Raw genomic sequence first — 22,034 nt, 5'->3', positions numbered from 1 at the left:
GTTTCTTGCGTGATTTTTTTCCAGAATATTCCTCATAAGTGAGTTTTCATTCTTGAAAATTTTGGCGTTAAAATTTATTTTTCGAAAATTTTCAGTGAATTTTTGGCGGGAAAATCGAGAAAAATTTTCTTAATTGAAATTTTTCTAGGATGTTCCTAATGTATTGGGTACTCTTCTCTCAAATTTTGGTAATATATTTTCCGGCTGACTGTTTATGCGTTTCGACTGGCCGAGGGGGAGTTCTCGTGTAATTTAAGGAGAAGTGTGTTTGTTTGTGAACCTTGAAGATTATTTAGGACCTTGCCGAATTTGTCAAGAAAAGGGGGAGATTAAACTTTCATTTGATATTATTTGGGTTCCTACATTTGCAAGGTTTCTTGAAAAATTACTACAATTCGGGTGGTAATTCATGCTTACAAAGCTACGTTTGACTGAGTTCAAGATTGCAATTGTTCTTCGATTGGTGATTGATTTGTTCGAAGATTGAAACCTGACTATGTGGGATACGAGTGTCTGTTCGTTTACTTCTTTCTGAGGGACTTGATCCTGACTATGTTGGCTACGAGTAAATGGCGGATTACTTCTGTTGAGGGGGACGATTCTCGAATGAGTTGATCTTATTGAAGAATATACGAGTCTTGTCATTGGAGTGAAGAATTTGATCATTTGGAGTTTATTAATGAAGGTTGGAACTTTGAATCTTATGCCCAAACATTAGTGCATCTTTGCGAACGAGATGTGGAAGCTTCAAAGAGTATATTTGGATACACGTTATCAAGAGAATGAAAACCAAAGTGAAAGATGTTGAATGATCGAGCTGTTCATGAAGATGTGTGACGAGGTTAAACGTAAAGATTATGTTTTTCTTTACCGGTGCTGATGGATAGCTGATGACCTGCTGTTGATTGTTGAAAGATTGAACCATATCATACGCCAATGGATGATTGGGATGATCTCCAAGAGTTGCTCACATTGAGGGGGTGATCTGATATGAGAAGCTACAGGTTGTTGGTTTGCTAAAAAGATTTAACGATTGTCCATCTACACAAGCCCAAAAATCATCAGTCAAGGAGGTGTCTGTTAGAGCACGGTTTGTGACTGGTGATTTGCAATTAAAGTATTCAAGGATAAAGTATTCGATAGCTACGAAAAAGGGGGTGTCTGTTAGTGAACGAAATGGTTATCCGTAGCATTCGAATGAGTTATAGGTTGTCTAGCCTTTGATTTAATGTATATTTAATGTAAATGGCCCATTCGCTATGGATTGTATAGCGAATGAGGTCCATCCGTCATAGACTAGGCTAGTTCGTTAAGTTATAGGTCCATTCGTTATGGATGCATAACGAAGGGGGATGGTTCGTTAAGTTATCACCATTCGTTATGGAAGCATAACGAATGGAGTCTATTTCGTTAACTTAACGAATTGAGCATATTGGCTATAAATAGGCTAATCCATGCTCATAATTAGATGAGATCACATAGAGAGAGGTGTGAGATCCAAGATCTAAGTTATTATGCTCTCCATAACCATAATGTATTCTCTCCATATTTATCAATAAACTATGTATTTAACGTACTCGGATTCGTAATGGATAATCGATGTATCATAGCGGCTAGATCCGTGACGGGTTCCTACACTCAAACATGGGCTTGATCCATGTTTTAAAAGCGATCTCTTATGGCATTCGTTTCGACGAGAGTAAGTATGAGGTAAAAAATAAAACTAATAAGAAATAATAATAAAATTAGATTAAAAATACTAAAATTTAATCACTCAGTCTTCTTGTAATTTAGCAACTTTTGGGATCGAATTTCAGTTCCGATAAGCGAGCAAACTTTTATGAAAATATTCGAATTTGGAATCATATTGATTAAGATGCTTTCACAATGATTCATTTTCAACATTATTATGACAAAGAAAGACAAGTTAATAACATGTATAAATATACTTAGCATGATTTTCATTTCATCAGTGATATGATAAATGTTCAATTAGGCATAAACCTTAGATAGACTTCACTCATGAACCTTTGATACCTCCTATCTCTTCTCAAAGCTTATTGGCTTTCCCCAGATCACCCCAATTTGACTTCAACCTCGTAGTGGTTGATCAAAAGATTTTCTTTAAACATACAAAAATTTTAAGCTTTAAGGTTGAACGTTGGACTTACAAGCCATCGGGACTTACATGCCTTACTTGAAACACCCTATCTTTTTTTTATAAATAATACTTTCACAAAATATATTAGAGTATGTCCCAGTTTACATCCAAAACATGTAACTCATGGTGACGTTTTATTTTATAAAAATATATGTTGTACAAGAAAACATATATGTTTAAAACAAACTTTATTATACAAACTATTAAACACGAGAGTATGGTTCTCTTGTCAGTCCAGTCCCGTCCATGAAGCTTTAACCATCTATGGGTGTAACACCCCGTAACCGCAGCGGAAACGTACACGGGATGCAACAGACACATCTGATATCAACAGCATTGTTTATAAAGAAAACACCACTACATTACTTTAAAAGTATTACATTGTTCTGAGTTTCATAACCATCTAAGCGTTATCACATAAGTGTTACCGATAGTACATTAACATATTTAATGCAAAATATAGATCTCTAGACTTCCACAAAATAGCACACAGCATCGAACACATATCACTCATTCCGACTTGAGTGTACCTAGAAAGCATGTAAAGAAAACGGGTCAACTACGAATAGTTGGTGAGTTTCACTAATTTAAATAAACCACGACAAATCGTTATAAAAATCATGAATAAGTGATGTAATTATACTGAGTTCACGAGTGAAAACTCTATTAACCCCAAAACATTTAGATTAACCTCCGGGAACTCTGTTACCCCAGAATACTTCCAATAACCTCTGGGAACTCAGTTACCCCAGAAACACATTTAATAACCTCTGGGAACTCTGTTACCCCAGAAACCCATTTAATAACCTCTGGGAACTCGGTTACCCCAGAACACTGTTTCGGGCCTTACAATATTAGCAACTTAGTTAATTACCATCTTAATACATTCCCGTACGATTTCCGTACGATAAATATTATATAAATACATTCGTTTCCATGCGATTAGCATGTACTTAAACACTTTGATAAAAACATGTTTTCCGCCCCGGTAAAATATTTAAAACAGTTCAGTAAAAAGGGGCTCGTGAAAACTCACCTTCCTGTGAGCAAGATGTACTACGGTGCACGGCTACTGGTACAGATCTGTAATACGATCCCCAAATCGTTACTACACAATTTCTAACAATATAACTTAAATTCGTGTTAGCCGGTACGTCCGGGGACACTGTTAACCCAGTACCGTACACGATCCGGGGACCATGTTAACCCCGATACACTACTCAGGACTTAGATTGTGATATCACTTAGAGTTCTTTAGTCAAAACTACCGATAGTTTGTTTTCTCGTTTTGCGTGCCTAGCACGGTTATTCGTCTTTATGTTTTCAAAAAAATATGAGTTTGACCACACACGACCCGAAAATAGTTATTATTGATATCTTCATTAAAGTGGTGAAATTAGAGCTCGTTTAAACACCCCGTTTGGCCGCGGGGCCCGTTTCCGTCTTTAATACACCGGAAACGGTTGAATCGGGTAAAATTACCCAAATCATCCGAATTATTTTCGGATGATTTATTTTTACTTGATTAACTTAGTTTCATGAAAATAGTCCATTTTTAAGGTTTTTATGCACCAGTCAGCTCGCTTAGGCGAACTTTGCCGGTTTACACGTTTTAAGCTTTAAAAGTTTGTTTTTAAGTTCCATTTAGCACAAATAAATATCCGTTTAGTCTTGGACCTTGAAATTTTGTACAAACCATATTTTGACAGTAAGGAATTTTATAAAATTTTTCCAGAATTAATTTTTATATCTAAGATTTATTTATCCATTTTTAAACGTCATTTAAACACCAAATATGTCGAAAATACCAAACGACCTTCGAAAAATCCCAAATTTTTTTGGGATGACCCCTGTCACCCACATATTTCCCTGTAATTTTTCCAGAATCAAAAACTTATTTTTCATGCCATTTTTACCAAAACCGAGCTAGAAATCCCTAGAACTCGTTTTACCGAAACGCCTACTTAGACTTATCCAATGAACCTGAAATTTTGTGTGTGACTTTTATATGTTATAAAAATCTTATCTTAAATTTTTCAGAATTTTTCATGAGGTTTAGCTATTTTTCACCATTTTTGGCCAAAACCGAGCATTAAATTCACCAAATATTCATCCTTTATCCAAAAATTACCAAAAATTCACAGATCTCATATTTCCATGTGTAGATCATCTCTGTGAAATTTCATGACCCAACTCTAAGCCTACCACAATCTGTCCAAAATAACTAAATCACACGAAAACCGAACTATCTTGTGTTTTTTAGCGTTAGATTGCAAAGATCTTGGTTTCTAGCCTTTGCTAGACACTAGATACAACACTTACAAGCACATCAACACCACACCAAGCAAGTTATACCCACAATCAAGCCATTTCTTTCATGGTTTCGATTAAAACATCAAAACAAAGATTTTGACCGTAAAAATTCGTTTTTGACTCTTTTAACTACTTTCTTGGACCAAGATCCTTTGTATAACTTGTATACATCCCTTGATCACACGAGAATCGGTTTCATCTCGGGTTTTCACCCATTTTTCATTTGAAACCTCATTTTCTCAAGATTATGGAATTACAACTAAGAATCAAACATTGAAATCATGTTTTTTACCTTATGATCTTGCTTAAAAAACTTAGGTTTTGGATGGATGATGAAGAGGTTGAGAGGATTTGGAGAGAAAGTTTGTGGAAAAAAGAAAAATGGATGTGTGTGTGTGACTAGCATGGACCGATCGGTCCATGTTAAGTGGGTGGGGGGGCCCACATCTCCAACCATGGCCACACATTTGGATTACGCAATCCGGATAATGTTGTGGATAATCTGGTTCAGTTCGTTTTTCGGTTAAACGTTTAATTCCGCTCAAAACGAGACCAAAACGGTCGTTTTTCGGCTTAAAATTAAAATTTATATAAAACTGATTTAAAAAAACTTTAAAAACTTAAACCATGACGTTTATTGACTTAACACATCGTATTGTCGGTAATTGTGCATCTTTTTCGGCTTGATCGATCGTCTCTTGCTTGGTTTGATGTTAAAGGTTTCGTTTATCGTACCGACGTACTAATAAATCGAAATCCTTTTTCTGTGTTATAATTCACTTATCCCGAAGCTTTAATACTTCGTAAACATCACTAAACATTATATATTTTGTCTATAATGTAATTCCCGATTCGTTCGGGTTTCAATAACCGTTCATCGATTAATCGTAATTCCGATACGACTAGTTGTTCATTCGAGTATAATTCGTACTGTGAATCTTATATACTCGTATAAACACATTATAATTCATATATTCAGTATTGAATAACACGTAAATAGTATATTCCGGCTAGGGTATACCTGAATTTGCCGAAATCGTTACATTCTCCCCCCGTTATAAAAATTTCGTCCTCGAAATTTTACGCGTCAACTACTTCCTTTTGAGGAAATAGGTGGGGGTATTTCTTCCGAAATTCGTCCTTTCGTTCCCATGTATATTCTGGGCCTCGTTGCGAATTCCATCTAACTTTGACCAACGAGATCTTATTGTGTCTAAGTTGCTTGATTTTCCCATCTACTATTTCTATGGGCTCCTCTACAATGTTGAGCTTATCATTTATTTGGACACCCTCTAAAGGTAACACCGATGTCTCCTCCGACAGACACATTTCCAAGTTTGACACGTGAAACACGTTGTGAACTGCACTCAGTTCATCAGGCAGCTCTAATCGGTATGCTACAGGACCGATTTTTGCAATAATGTCGAATGGTCCAATATATCTAGGGGCTAACTTCCCCGCCTTTCCAAATCTAACCACACCCTTCCACGGTGATACTTTCAAATACACTTTATCACCTTTCTCGAATGATAACGGTTTTCTACGGGTATCGGCATAACTCTTCTGCCGATCCCGTGCGGCCTTCAGATTGTTCTTAATCTCAAGAATTTTGCTGGTCGTTTCCTGGACCAGATCTGATCTAATGACCTGTGTGTCGCCCACTTCAGTCCAGCAGAGTGGTGATCGACATTTCCGACCATACAATGCTTCGTAAGGCGCTGCCTTTATACTGCTATGATAACTGTTATTATAGGAAAATTCAACGAGTGGGAGATGTTGATCCCAATTTCCCTTAAAATCCAGTACGCATGCACGAAGCAAATCCTCCAGGGTTTGAATGGTCCTCTCAGACTGACCGTCGGTCTGAGGGTGGTAGGCTGTGCTCAAATTAATACGCGTTCCCAGCGCTTCTTGCACAGCTTGCCAAAGCTTGGAGGTGAAATGGCTATCCCGATCAGAGATGATTGAGATGGGTATCCCATGACGGGACACAATTTCATTTATATAAATCTGCGCAAGTCTCTCAGTGTTATAATTATTTCTAATCGGGATAAAATGTGCCGATTTGGTTAATCGATCCACGACTACCCAAATTGCATCATGTCCTCGGGACGTCTTGGGGAGATGTGTCACAAAATCCATCGTGATCTGCTCCCACTTCCATTCGGGAATTTCCGGTTGTTGTAACATTCCCGAAGGTTTCTGGTGCTCCGCCTTAACCCTCGCACACGTCGTACACTTGCCGACGTATGTGGCTATTTCCTTTTTCATACCCGGCCACCAGTAGAACTCCTTCACATCCTGGTACATCTTATCCGATCCCGGATGTATGGAATATTTCGATTTATGCGCTTCGTCCATGATTAATTCACGTACACTTGCCGACGTATGTGGCTATTTCCTTTTTCATACCCGGCCACCAGTAGAACTCCTTCACATCCTGGTACATCTTATCCGATCCTGGATGTATGGAATATTTCGATTTATGCGCTTCGTCCATGATTAATTCACGAAGGTCATAGAGGGTCGGGATCCAAATCCGATTTTTGAAATAGAGAATTTCGTCCACGCGCTGTTCGAAATTCTTCTCGTTACCGTAAAGTCCCTCTTTTTCCAATTATTCCTCTTCCAACGCCTCGCGTTGAGCGACTCGAATCAAATCCGAAAGGTTCGACTGGACTATCATCCCCAGCGCTCGCACTCGCAATGGCTTAACCCGATCCTTCCTACTCAAGGCATCGGCTACGACGTTAGCCTTGCCGGGGTGATAACGGATGTCACAGTCATAGTCGCTTAATAATTCGACCCATCTTCGTTGTCTCATATTCAGTTCTTTCTGATCGAATATGTGTTGCAAACTTTTATGATCGGTGAATATGGTGCACTTTGTATCGTAGAGATAATGTCTCCAGATTTTAAGTGCGAAGATAACTGCTCCCAGTTCTAAGTCATGAGTAGTGTAATTTTTCTCGTGTACTTTTAACTGTCGGGAAGCATAGGCTATGACTTTATTATTCTGCATCAACACACATCCCAATCCTCTACGGGATGCGTCACAATACACGACAAAACCATCGTCTCCGTCGGGGAGACTTAAGATCGGCGCTTGGCACAATCTTTGTTTTAGCGTTTGAAACGCCGCTTCCTGTTCTTCCCCCCAATCATACTTTCGATCCTTTTGAGTCAGGAGGGTTAAAGGTTGGGCGATGCTGGAAAAGTTTTCTATAAATCGACGATAGTATCCAGCTAAGCCTAAGAATTGGCGGATTTCCTTTGGCGATTTAGGCGCTTGCCAACTCTTAACTGCTTCAACTTTACTTGGATCAACGTGTATTCCTTGATGGTTTATGACGTGACCAAGGAATTGCACTTCTTGTAACCAGAAGTTACACTTGGAGAATTTTGCATACAACTTCTCCTGATTTAGAAGTTCTAGAATTAATCTTAAGTGTTGCTCGTGCTCTCCTTTACTCCTCGAGTAAATCAAAATATCGTCAATAAACCCAATGACGAATTTATCGAGGTAGGGTTTACAGACTCGATTCATGAGATCCATGAATACAGCTGGCGCATTTGTTAGCCCAAAAGGCATAACTAAGAACTCGTAATGACCGTAGCGAGTCCGGAATGCGGTTTTTGGGATATCCTCCTCCTGAATTCTAACCTGATGGTATCCCGCTCTAAGATCTATTTTTGAGAAGTAGCTCGCACCTTGTAGTTGGTCGAACAGATCATCGATTCGGGGGAGAGGATACTTATTTTTGATTGTCAACTTGTTCAACTCCCTGTAATCAATGCACATTCTAAGGCTCCCGTCCTTCTTTTTCACGAATAGTACCGGTGCACCCCACGGGGAATAACTAGGACGAATAAATCCTTTATCCAACAATTCTTGCAACTGGTTGGATAATTCTTGCATCTCGGATGGTGCAAGTCGGTAAGGTGCCTTAGCAACAGGGCCAGCTTGAGGTAACAGATCGATTCTGAATTCGACCTGTCGGGTTGGCGGTAATCCAGGAAGCTCCTCTGGGAAAACTTGTGGAAATTCGCGTACCACGGGAATATCTTCCACCCGTTTTTCCTCAGAATCAGTGGCCGTCAGGCTTGCTAGATACGCCACACATCCCTGACGTATATATTTTAACACCTTGAGGTGGGATATAAATGGTATAATTGTGCCGGATTTTTCTCCTTGCACTAATACCTCCTCGTCATCCGACACCCGGATCTTGACGATTTTCTTTTCACAGTTTATTTCTACCCTGTTACGTGCTAACCAGTCCATTCCCAGTATCACGTCAAAACTACCCAATTCTACCGGTAACAAGTCAATCAGAAAGGATTGTTCGTTCAGAATAAAAGGGCAATTCCGAACTATCTGATTAACTATCATGGTTTTACCATTAGCGACTTCTACGGTGTAAGGTTCTATGGTTTCACCAATAGGAAGGTTTGCTATCGAAAGGAATCTAATGGAGACAAAACTTCTATCGGCGCCTGTATCAAATAATACAGAAGCGTAATGATCAGAGACGAGGAATGTACCTGTCACTACGCTGGGGTCCTGGCGTGCCTCGTTCGCCCCCATCACGAATGCTCGGCCTCGCGCCGGATTGGACGACGATGCCTGACCCGCGGGTTGCCGCCCATTTCCTCCCTGGTTCAGTTTCGGACAATGTCTTTTGAAGTGATCCGTGCTGCCGCATTCATAGCAAGCACGGCTGGTGGTCACCATTTGGTTTCCTTGCGGGTTCTGCTGTCGGGCTGGTTGAGTCTTAAATGGTTGCGCACGGATAGGTTGTGGTTGTCGGTTCAGGTTGTTCAGATTTGTCTTACAATTTGGTGCGTAGTGTCCAATCCTGCCACACCGGTGGCACACCACCTCTTTGCACACGCCACCATGGTGGTAACCACATTTCCCACACTTAGGAAACGTTCCCCTCTGCGGTTCTTGCCTTCCGCCCGAACTAGTCATGGCGTAGTTCTGGGCAGTGGGTCTAGCACGTTTACCTTGCTGCTTTTCCTGGGTCCTATGGTCATTTGAACTCCGCTTTCCTCCCGCGGACTCTCCCGCCACCTTCAGTGACCCGCTCCTTACGAAATCGTACGTTACGATACCCGCTTGCGTCACCGCACCCTCATATGTCTGGTGTCCCCCAGAATTGACTATACTCCTTACAACTGGAGTTAGCCCCCAATTATAACGCTCCACCCTCTTCGACTCCGGGGTGACCAACCATGGTACCAATCGCGCCAACTCATTAAACCGGTTCGTATAACCCAAGTGGTCCGCCCCCTGCATCTCCAGATTCCACAATTCATTTTGTAATTTCTGCAATTCGTTTCTCGGGCAGAAATGTTCCAATACAAGAGCCTTGAGCTCTGTCCAGGTCATGCGGTTTGTCGTCGCCTGACCGCGAGTCTGCACTATGGTGTTCCACCATGTCAAGGCATGGTCCGTGAATGTGCAGGCAGCATACTTAACAACACAATCCTCGGGGCAGTTGCTGATATTCACCACGGATTCTATTTTCTCGATCCATTTAACTAATCCATTTGGTCCTTCAGACCCGCTAAACTCTAGAGGTTTGCACAACATAAAGTCCTTGATCGAACATCCCCTGGATGTACGAACCGGTTCAGTACGGTTTGTCTCAACCGTAGGTATAGGGCCATTACTATCAGTAACGACTACCCTAGGCGGTGCGTCATTACTCGGAATCGTGTTTTCATTCTGCGGAGGATTAGTATTTCGTTCCCTGTCATTATTGGCGGTCGTTTGATTGCTCGGAGGGGTTGGATTGGTCGAGTTGTTAATACTGGCGGCGATGCGCGATACTATATCTGGTATCGCCGCCTCCAACTGGCGAGCAATCAGACGGCTCACGTCCACTTCCGACAATTGGGCTGAACGTTTTGGTGCCATTCTACACAACATCAAGAAAATATATATAATCAATACAAATTCCAATCATAATACACAACAAACATTCCATTCATTAATAACGTTAGTACATATTACACAAACATCCGTTCACATTACTTTCCTGTCACTATTACATTAGATAAGTTTTCCTACATAGGGCCTATGTCGGCATCATCTCGACATAACCCGCAACGGGTCAGTGCTTGAATGATACCCAAAAGTATCTATACTGATATGCCCCAAAAGAGACCCACCCTAAGGGCCAGTGGTTGTATTATAACTAAACAAGATTCACTCCATGTTAGCATCACCACTAACTGCTTACACAGAGTATCAAAAAAATGGTCCCTGTCTAACCCCAACCCAAAACCAACTAAACACGGTGGTAAACCAACCCCACCAACATCGCCACCAACACCACCAACACGGCCATCATAACCCGAACCCGCATCTCCATCCGGCCAAACATCCATTGGGAGTATGAGCACTCCCTCTTCAGCTGGGCAATCGCATACTGATGGTCCAGTATGCAATCACCCAAGTACATCCTCCTCTGGACTCCCACCGTCAGGGCGGCAGAGTGCTCGTTCACCTGTTCGGTGAGCGTTCGGAGCCAGGCCGCCGCGTCCCGTTCCTGTCTCGGGAGACCCCACACAGGAAGAGTCGCAGGCTCGGGCCGAGAACTGGAGGACTCGCCCCTGCGAGTAGCAGGTCTAGGTGGGGGCGAGATAGGTCGGACAGGTGGGATACTGATCCGCGCCGTGAGGCGGGGTCCGAATCCGGGGGGTGCATGAGCGACCTGTGGTGCGGGTGGGGTCGGGGATCTGGCAATCCTAGCTGGGGAGGACTGGCCGGAACTCCTAAGGCTAGCCTCGGAAGGCTCTGTGCTAGATGCTACGAGTGGGCTCCCGGAGTCCCCGGAGCTGATCTCCTCCGGGTCCTCCTCAATCGACAAACTGGGGGTTCTTGACATTTTACCTGCACATAAGTTAACAAACATATAGTTCTTTCCATAGTGTAAATCATAATCAAATTAATATACACTTAATTATACAACTTGACCACATAACAATATTATCACATATTTGCACGTATGTTGCCAATTTTACCTATTAAAATCCCTCGTGACCTTCCCTGAATTTCCTCGTGCAGACAAGTCTGTTATTATGTTCCGGACCATAATAACTCACTTGTCCATTCAAGTTCATCCCGATCTCGTCACAATATATTATTAGTTGATATTCAGATCCTATAATACTTGAGCTACTGGTTATATTTTAGGTATCTTTTAAAGACATCCTAATTCTTTATAACCAATGGCTCTGATACCAAGTTCTGTAACACCCCGTAACCGCAGCGGAAACGTACACGGGATGCAACAGACATATCTGATATCAACAGCATTGTTTATAAAGAAAACACCACTACATTACTTTAAATGTATTACATTGTTCTGAGTTTCATAACCATCTAAGCGTTATCACATAAGTGTTACCGATAGTACATTAACATATTTAATGCAAAATATAGATCTCTAGACTTCCACAAAATAGCACACAGCATCGAACACATATCACTCATTCCGACTTGAGTGTACCTAGAAAGCATGTAAAGAAAACGGGTCAACTACGAATAGTTGGTGAGTTTCACTAATTTAAATAAACCACGACAAATCGTTATAAAAATCATGAATAAGTGATGTAATTATACTGAGTTCACGAGTGAAAACTCTATTAACCCCAAAACATTTAGATTAACCTCTGGGAACTCTGTTACCCCAGAATACTTCCAATAACCTCTGGGAACTCAGTTACCCCAGAAACACATTTAATAACCTCTGGGAACTCTGTTACCCCAGAAACCCATTTAATAACCTCTGGGAACTCGGTTACCCCAGAACACTGTTTCGGGCCTTACAATATTAGCAACTTAGTTAATTACCATCTTAATACATTCCCGTACGATTTCCGTACGATAAATATTATATAAATACATTCGTTTCCATGCGATTAGCATGTACTTAAACACTTTGATAGAAACATGTTTTCCGCCCCGGGAAAATATTTAAAACAGTTCACTAAAAAGGGGCTCGTGAAAACTCACCTTCCTGTGAGCAAGATGTACTACGGTGCACGGCTACTGGTACAGATCTGTAATACGATCCCCAAATCGTTACTACACAATTTCTAACAATATAACTTAAATTCGTGTTAGCCGGTACGTCCGGGGACACTGTTAACCCAGTACCGTACACGATCCGGGGACCATGTTAACCCCGATACACTACTCAGGACTTAGATTGTGATATCACTTAGAGTTCTTTAGTCAAAACTACCGATAGTTTGTTTTCTCGTTTTGCGTGCCTAGCACGGTTATTCGTCTTTATGTTTTCAAAAAAAAATGAGTTTGACCACACACGACCCGAAAATAGTTATTATTGATATCTTCATTAAAGTGGTGAAATTAGAGCTCGGTTAAACACCCCGTTTGGCCGCGGGGCCCGTTTCCGTCTTTAATACACCGGAAACGGTTGAATCGGGTAAAATTACCCAAATCATCCGAATTATTTTCGGATGATTTATTTTTACTTGATTAACTTAGTTTCATGAAAATAGTCCATTTTTAAGGTTTTTATGCACCAGTCAGCTCGCTTAGGCGAACTTTGCCGGTTTACACGTTTTAAGCTTTAAAAGTTTGTTTTTAAGTTCCATTTAGCACAAATAAATATCCGTTTAGTCTTGGACCTTGAAATTTTTTACAAACCATATTTTGACAGTAAGGAATTTTATAAAATTTTTCCAGAATTAATTTTTATATCTAAGATTTATTTATCCATTTTTAAACGTCATTTAAACACCAAATATGTCGAAAATACCAAACGACCTTCGAAAAATCCCAAATTTTTCTGGGATGACCCCTGTCATCCACATAGTTCCCTGTAATTTTTCCAGAATCAAAAACTTATTTTTCATGCCATTTTTACCAAAACCGAGCTAGAAATCCCTAGAACTCGTTTTACCGAAAAGCCTACTTAGACTTCTCCAATGAACCTGAAATTTTGTGTGTGACTTTTATATATTATAAAAAGCTTATCTTAAATTTCCAGAATTGTTCATGATGTTTAGCTATTTTTCACCATTTTTGGCCAAAACCGAGCATTAAATTCACCAAATATTCATCCTTTATCCAAAAATTACCAAAAATTCACAGATCTCATATTTCCATGTGTAGATCATCTCTGTGAAATTTCATGACCCAACTCTAAGCCTACCACAATCTGTCCAAAATAACTAAATCACACGAAAACCGAACTATCTTGTGTTTTCTAGCGTTAGATCGCAAAGATCTTGGTTTCTAGCCTTTGCTAGCCACTAGATACAACACTTACAAGCACATCAACACCACACCAAGCAAGTTATACCCACAATCAAGCCATTTCTTTCATGGTTTCGATTAAAACATCAAAACAAAGATTTTGACCGTAAAAATTCGTTTTTGACTCTTTTAACTACTTTCTTGGACCAAGATCCTTTGTATAACTTGTATACATCCCTTGATCACACGAGAATCGGTTTCATCTCGGGTTTTCACCCATTTTTCATTTGAAACCTCATTTTCTCAAGATTATGGAATTACAACTAAGAATCAAACATTGAAATCATGTTTTTTACCTTATGATCTTGCTTAAAAAACTTAGGTTTTGGATGGATGATGAAGAGGTTGAGAGGATTTGGAGAGAAAGTTTGTGGAAAAAAGAAAAATGGATGTGTGTGTGTGACTAGCATGGACCGATCGGTCCATGTTAAGTGGGTGGGGGGCCCACATCTCCAACCATGGCCACACAATTGGATTACGCAATCCGGATAATGTTGTGGATAATCTAGTTCAGTTCGTTTCTCGGTTAAACGTTTAATTCCGCTCAAAACGAGACCAAAACGGTCGTTTTTTCGGCTTAAAATTAAAATTTATATAAAACTGATTTAAAAAAACTTTAAAAACTTAAACCATGACGTTTATTGACTTAACACATCGTATTGTCGGTAATTGTGCATCTTTTTCGGCTTGATCGATCGTCTCTTGCTTGGTTTGATGTTAAAGGTTTCGTTTATCGTACCGACGTACTAATAAATCGAAATCCTTTTTCTGTGTTATAATTCACTTATCCCGAAGCTTTAATACTTCGTAAACATCACTAAACATTATATATTTTGTCTATAATGTAATTCCCGATTCGTTCGGGTTTCAATAACCGTTCATCGATTAATCGTAATTCCGATACGACTAGTTGTTCATTCGAGTATAATTCGTACTGTGAATCTTATATACTCGTATAAACACATCATAATTCATATATTCAGTATTGAATAACACGTAAATAGTATATTCCGGCTAGGGTATACCTGAATTTGCCGAAATCGTTACAATGGGTGTCTTTCCTGAAAACATTTTAAAACATATTTTTATTAGCTTTCGCTAAGTAAGTACACCGTTTTATAAAAATATGTTTTATTTTTATTTGGAATTTAACAGCCAAATTCATTGGGATTTCAACACCCGAAATCCTTATATTTACTCCACAATATTCGTTGGGAATTCAACACCCGAATTCCTTGGGATTTCAACACCCGAAATCCTTGTATTTTACTCCTCATTATTCTTTGGGAATTCAACACCCGAATTCCTTATGAGCTCATTTTTAACTCATGAGGGTTATTAACTTCCCTTTTATATTTGGGGTTCAACACCCGAACCCCTTGAGATTTCAACTCCCGAAATCTTTTATATATAATATTAAAATTTTGGAGTTTCACTACTGAAACCCTCGGGACTCGTAACCCATATTTTTATTAGAGACATACCACCGTATTTATTTAAAACTATAGGCTCTTTTTAAGCCACACATTAATTTACATACTTGGACCCACAATCATTTCTCAAATAATCATATATATGCATATCAAAATAAACATATATAAAACGCTTGTAATAATAACATTATTATGGTCCGTGTACTTACCTTAAACTTATAGAAAACACTATACAAATTCCAAGTTCCTGGTGATCACTTTGGTCGATATCCGACTAATATGGCTCACAACCTTTTAACTCTTACTTCCATTAATATCGACACTCAAATTATTATCATTATTATTATATTATTTTAAGGTTCACGCCCTTTTTGGTTAGCTTGAATCTATACATATATATACCAGGAGATTTATGGGATATACAAAACTTCAAGTTGAAGTTTTAACTTTTGTGTTTATCCATTGGGCTACGTGGCTGATGTACACGTTTTCTTGCATCCAAAGGATACCACCTCATTGTCCTATTAATTTATTTATGCTATTATTATAATTATCATCTTTCGAACCCCTGTTACATGTTTTAGATCACACGTACACTTCTAAATCTTTACTTTCTTTTATATAGTAACAATAATATTATGTCAATTACTTCAAATTTATTTTATATAATTAAACGATACTAATAGAATCGAACGCTTGTTTCAACACCTCATATCTCAACGAATCGTTTTACCAGCTACTTACTCGTTTACGAATATTAGAAATATAGATTCAAATACTTTATTTTTATCCACAAAATAGGATGTTACAAATCTCTCCCCCTTAAATAGGTTTCGTCCCCGAAACCTTTTCATACCTTGAATAATTCAGGGTAATATTTTCTCATTTCATCTTCGGCTTCCCATGTGGTATCTGAACCTCGCCGATGTTTCCATTGTACTTTCACTTGACTTATATCTTTATTTCGAAGTTGCTTAACTTTACGATCAAGAATCGCTACTGACTTTTCTATATAGTTAAGCTTATCATCCACTTCGATGTCATTCAATGGCACACATGACGTTTCATCGGCCAAGCATTTTCGTAAATATGACACATGGAATGTGTTATGGATTCCATTTAATTCTTCAGGTAGTTCCAACCGATATGCCACTTGCCCTACATGAGAAGTTATTTTAAACGGAGCAATGAATCGTGGACTTAGCTTACCACGTTTACGGAAACGAATCACTCCTTTCCATGGAGAGACTTTTAACATAACATAGTCTCCTACTTGAAATTCAATTGGGCATCTCCGTTTATCTGCATATGAATTTTATCGATCCTGAGCTGCTTTCAAATACGCTCTTATTTGATCAATTTTTTCATTCGTTGCGTTTACCACTTCTTTGTTTGCGAGTTCTCTTTGACCAACTTCTCCCCAACATACTGGGGTGCGACATTTTCTACCATAAAGCATTTCAAATGGGGGCATCCCAATGCTTGAGTGGTAACTATTATTATAAGAGAACTCTGCTAGGGGCAAATACTTGTCCCAATTGCCACCAAAATCAATAATACAAGCACGAAGCATATCCTCAAGAGTTTGAATTGTTCTTTCACTTTGTCCGTCGGTCTGAGGATGATATGCCGTACTAATTAATAATTTGGTGCCCATTTTCTCCTGAAATTTTCTCCAAAATCTTGAGGTAAAACGAGTGTCTTTATCAGATACGATAGATACTGGCACTCCGTATCTTGACACCACCTCATTAATATATATTCTGCCATTCATTCTGAAGTATATTTTTCATGAATGGGTATAAAATGTGCACTTTTTGTCAAACGATCGACAACTACCCATATCGTAGCATGTCCTTTGGATGTTTTTGAAAGTTTCGTTATTAAATCCATCGTAATGTGTTCCCACTTCCATAATGGAATCTCTAGAGGTTGCATCTTTCCATATGGTTTTTGGTGTTCAGCCTTAACTTGTAAACAAGTCAAACACCTTTCCACATATTAACGATATCTCTTTTCATACCAGGCCACCAATAATTTTTCTTCAAGTCATTGTACATTTTGGTAGCACCTGGATGAATTGAATACCTTGATTTATGTGCCTCATCTAGAATGATCGCTTTAATTGAACAAGACTTAGGAATCCAAATTCGTCCGAAACGAATCTTAATTCCTTTGTCATTTTCTTCCAAATGTCGAACTTGACCAACAATTCTTTCGCGCTTTAAATTTTCTTCTTTTAGTGCTTCCTTTTGCGCAGTTTTAATTTGGTCAAATAAGTCCGAATTTACAATCAGTTTATATGATTGTACCTTAATCGGAGAATAACTCTCTTTTCGACTTAGGGCGTCAGCCACAACATTGGCTTTACCCGGGTGGTAGAGTATTTCGCAGTCATAACCTTTGACTAATTCCAACCACCGACGTTGTCTCATGTTCAATTCTTTCTGATCAAAGAAATATTTCAGACTTTTATGATCAGTATAGATAGTGCATTTTGTTCCATATAAATAATGCCTCCAGATCTTTAGCGCAAATACTACTGCTGCTAATTCAAGATCATGGGTTGGGTAGTTTGCTTCATGTGATTTCAATTGTCGTGAGGCATATGCTATCACTTTCCCCCTTTGCATAAGAACACAACCCAATCCAATACGTGAGGCGTCAGAATAAACTACAAAGTCCTCTGTTCCTTCTGGTAAAGCTAGTATCGGAGCTCTAGTTAGCTTTTCTTTCAAGATTTGAAACGCCTTTTCATGTTCCGAGTTCCATTCAAATTTGGAATTCTTTCGAGTTAGCTTTGTTAACGAAGAGGCTATTTTCGAAAAATCCTGAATGGAATGCCGATAATAACCAGCTAAACCTAGAAAACTTCTGACTTCAGTTGGGGTCTTTAGAGGAGACCATTGCATAATAGACTCTATCTTGGCGGGATCCACTAAGATACCTTCTGCATTCACTACGTGACCCAAGAATTGAACTTCTCGAAGCCAGAATGCACACTTAGAAAACTTTGCATGTAGCTTTTCTTTTCTTAAGGTATCAAGAACCTCGCGAAGATGTTGAGCATGATCTTTTCCGTTTCGGGAATAGATGAGAATGTCATCGATGAACACGATGACGGAACGATCAAGCATAGGCTTACATACTCGATTCATAAGATCCATGAAAACTGTTGGGGCATTCGTTAAGCCGAATGGCATCACAACGAATTCAAAATGCCCATAACGAGTACGAAAATCCGTCTTAGGTACATCTTCTTCTCGTACCTTTACTTGATGATATCCCGACCTTAGATCGATCTTTGAGAACCAACTAGCACCTTATAATTGATCAAAAAGATCACCAATTCTAGGCAAAGGATACCTATTCTTGATGGTCAATTTATTCAATTCACGTTAATCAATGCACATCCGCATGCTACCATCTTTCTTTTTAACGAACAAAATAGGTGCGCCCCAAGGTGAAACACTTGGGCGAATAAAGCCTTTGTCTAAAAGATCTTGAGTTGAGACATCAGCTCCTTCATCTAGTTTGGTTCCAACCGATATGGCGATTTAGCCACTGGTTTAGCTTCTGGAACTAAATCAATTTTAAACTCGACTTCCCTTTCCTGTGGAACTCCCGGTAGCTCATTTGGAAAAACGTCAGGGAATTCATTAACAACAGGGACTTGATCAAGTTCCTTTCCCTTTTCTTTTGTATCAATCACGTAGGTGAGAAATGGTGGTGACCATGCTTCATATAACTCCTCAGCTTTGCCATTGAGCATATTATAATATCATTCTTTCTTTCTCCATAAACACAAACTTGTTTTCCAGCCGGTGACAGAAATTGAACGATCTTTCTATTACAAACTATAGACGCCTGATGTTGGGATAACCAGTCCATCCCAATAATTACATCAAATTCCCTTAGTGTAATAGGAATCAAGTCGATAGAATATTCTTCTCCTTGAATAACTATTTTACAATTTCGACATACTTCGGAGACGACAAAGCTCTTATCACTAGTGATTTCGACGTCTAATGAATTTATTAATTTACTTCTACTAAAAGAACTATGGCAAGAAAAGGTTTTAGATACGAAGGATCTACTATCTCCAGAGTCAAATAAAACATAGGCAGGGAGGGAATTTACGATAAAAGTACCTGTTACGACATCAGGTGTAACCTTCGCCTCCTCTACGGTGATTTGAAAAGCCCTGCCTCAGGGTTTTGGAGCTTCCAACTTCTTCACGTTCTCGGCAATTCTCGATCCTTCGATTGCCTTTCCATTCCTTTCCCTCAACTCTGGGCAATCATTTTTCACACTTATAACAAGTTGGATTCTTATAACGACATTCCCCAAAATGCCTCTTTCCACAGAACTGGCAAGTACCAGATTCCTTCTTAAAGCTAGTTACTTTTGTAGGCTTAAAAATTTTAGCTTTCTTTGACGGTGTTGCAGGAATTACAACTTCTAGCTTTCGCTTCCCATCTCTTTCAACTTGTCTTTTTAGCTCCACTTCTCGTTCACGAGCCCAATTAAGAAGCTCCTCGAGACTTCCACATTTTGATGGAGAAATAAATTCTCTGATTTCTGTTTTAAGGATTAGGTGGAAACGAGTCAGCCACGCTTCTTCACTTGTGAAGAGAGAAGGGCAAAACTTTGCTTTATCATAGAAAATTCCAAATATTTCGTCCACCGTTTCGTTGCCTTGATGCATATGAAGAAGTTCTTTGGTGATATGATCAATTGCAACACGGGACTGAAATGTTTTAAGAAGATTGGTTTGAATTCTTCCCAAGACATATTTCTTATCGTTTCCCTACCTTTTTCCTTTTTGACCATATCCCACCAGTCTTTAGCTTGTTCAATAAATTGGTTTGTTGCAAAGATCACTTCATCAGCCGCATCGCAGTGACACGTGTCAAAAATAGTTTCCATGGCTGTTATCCACCTCTGGCTAACCAAGGGGTCTATTTCTCCTTTAAATTGTGACGGTTTACAAGCCATGAAATTTCTATACGCACATCGATGCGTTTCCTCCACTCTTGGTGCCGCTCCCACATTCTCGAGAGGCTTTTCCACATTTAATTCATTCTTTTTCAGATTTTCTTCTAGCATAATTCCTATAGAATTTTGCATTTCGGCCAGAAGAAATGGAATATTGGCTTCAAATGCTTTCCTCACCTCAATTGAAATTTGCTTGCGAATTTCATCAGGTACAATTTTTGTAGCATTGTCTTGAATGGTGAAGACGCAGATCTTTCTGAAGCATTATCTACATGTTGTTCTACAGTACGGTTTCCATCACCGTGTACAGTATTTCCTTCTTCCCCCGTCATATCTTACTGTGACGAATAATTTATTTATTATTATTTTCATTCCATAATCTTATCCCTTCTAAGGTACTTTATCTAAGGCCTTTATACTCCTCAATCTATTGTTAATTCTAACGATTTATCTAAGGCCATAAAGCACAAAGCACCGTATATGCATATATGATGCAATAATTATAAACACGCAAATTATTTCATGCATATTTATTTTATTTTATTTTTCCTCCACTTACTCTTTGTTGTTTCCAACACAATATAATTATTGAGAATTCATAGCGGTATGATACATTTGCTCTCATACTGGCCAGGCATGAAAGAAATATATTATACTCATCATGATCCCCCCAATTATTATATTATCTTTTAAACATACAAATTTCAGTTTTCACATAATTTCTCTTTTATTTTCATTTATGCACCCATACAAAACTCCTTTTTGTAGCTTCCATGGACCGCTTCTGGACTGAACCCTCTCGTTTATATATCAAGAGCACTTATGGTTCGAGTCTAAGTATTTATCTTGAATACTTAAATCTCTCGAACCGTGCTCTGATACCAACTTGAAACACCCTATCTTTTTTTTATAAATAATACTTTCACAAAATATATTAGAGTATGTCCCAGTTTACATCCAAAACATGTAACTCATGGTGACGTTTTATTTTATAAAAATATATGTTGTACAAGAAAACATATATGTTTAAAACAAACTTTATTATACAAACTATTAAACACGAGAGTATGGTTCTCTTGTCAGTCCAGTCCCGTCCATGAAGCTTTAACCATCTATGGGTGTCTTTCCTGAAAACATTTTAAAACATATTTTTATTAGCTTTCGCTAAGTAAGTACACCGTTTTATAAAAATATGTTTTATTTTTATTTGGAATTTAACAGCCAAATTCATTGGGATTTCAACACCCGAAATCCTTATAATTACTCCACAATATTCGTTGGGAATTCAACACCCGAATTCCTTGGGATTTCAACACCCGAAATCCTTGTATTTTACTCCTCATTATTCTTTGGGAATTCAACACCCGAATTCCTTATGAGCTCATTTTTAACTCATGAGGGTTATTAACTTCCCTTTTATATTTGGGGTTCAACACCCGAACCCCTTGAGATTTCAACTCCCGAAATCTTTTATATATAATATTAAAATTTTGGAGTTTCACTACTAAAACCCTCGGGACTCGTAACCCATATTTTTATTAGAGACATACCACCGCATTTATTTCAAAACTATAGCCTCTTTCTAAGCCACACATTAATTTACATACTTGGACCCATAATCATTTCTCAAATAATCATATATATGCATATCAAAATAAACATATATAAAACGCTTGTAATAATAACATGATTATGGTCCGTGTACTTACCTTAAACTTATAGAAAACACTATACAAATTCCAAGTTCCTGGTGATCACTTTGGTCGATGTCCGACTAATATGGCTCACAACCTTTTAACTCTTACTTCCTTTAATATCGACACTCAAA

General features: G+C 38.7%; 1 long non-coding RNA gene across 1 annotated transcript; it reads right to left on the bottom strand.

The window, feature by feature from the left end:
- Positions 1–21,200: 21,200 nt before the first annotated feature.
- Positions 21,201–22,009, bottom strand: LOC143634245 (uncharacterized). The gene is made up of 2 exons (XR_013153817.1): positions 21,916–22,009; positions 21,201–21,333 (listed from the first exon to the last, which is right to left on the bottom strand). It is a non-coding gene; the product is annotated as an uncharacterized LOC143634245 (long non-coding RNA).
- Positions 22,010–22,034: the final 25 nt, after the last annotated feature.

Source organism: Bidens hawaiensis, unplaced genomic scaffold (genome assembly GCF_021521415.1).
Source record: "Bidens hawaiensis isolate Kalapana, Puna unplaced genomic scaffold, B.hawaiensis_p1.1 tig00007038_1, whole genome shotgun sequence".
Taxonomy (NCBI): Eukaryota; Viridiplantae; Streptophyta; class Magnoliopsida; order Asterales; family Asteraceae; genus Bidens; species Bidens hawaiensis.
Note: the sequence above shows the minus strand (reverse complement) of the source record. Positions and strands in the feature narration are given on the sequence as shown.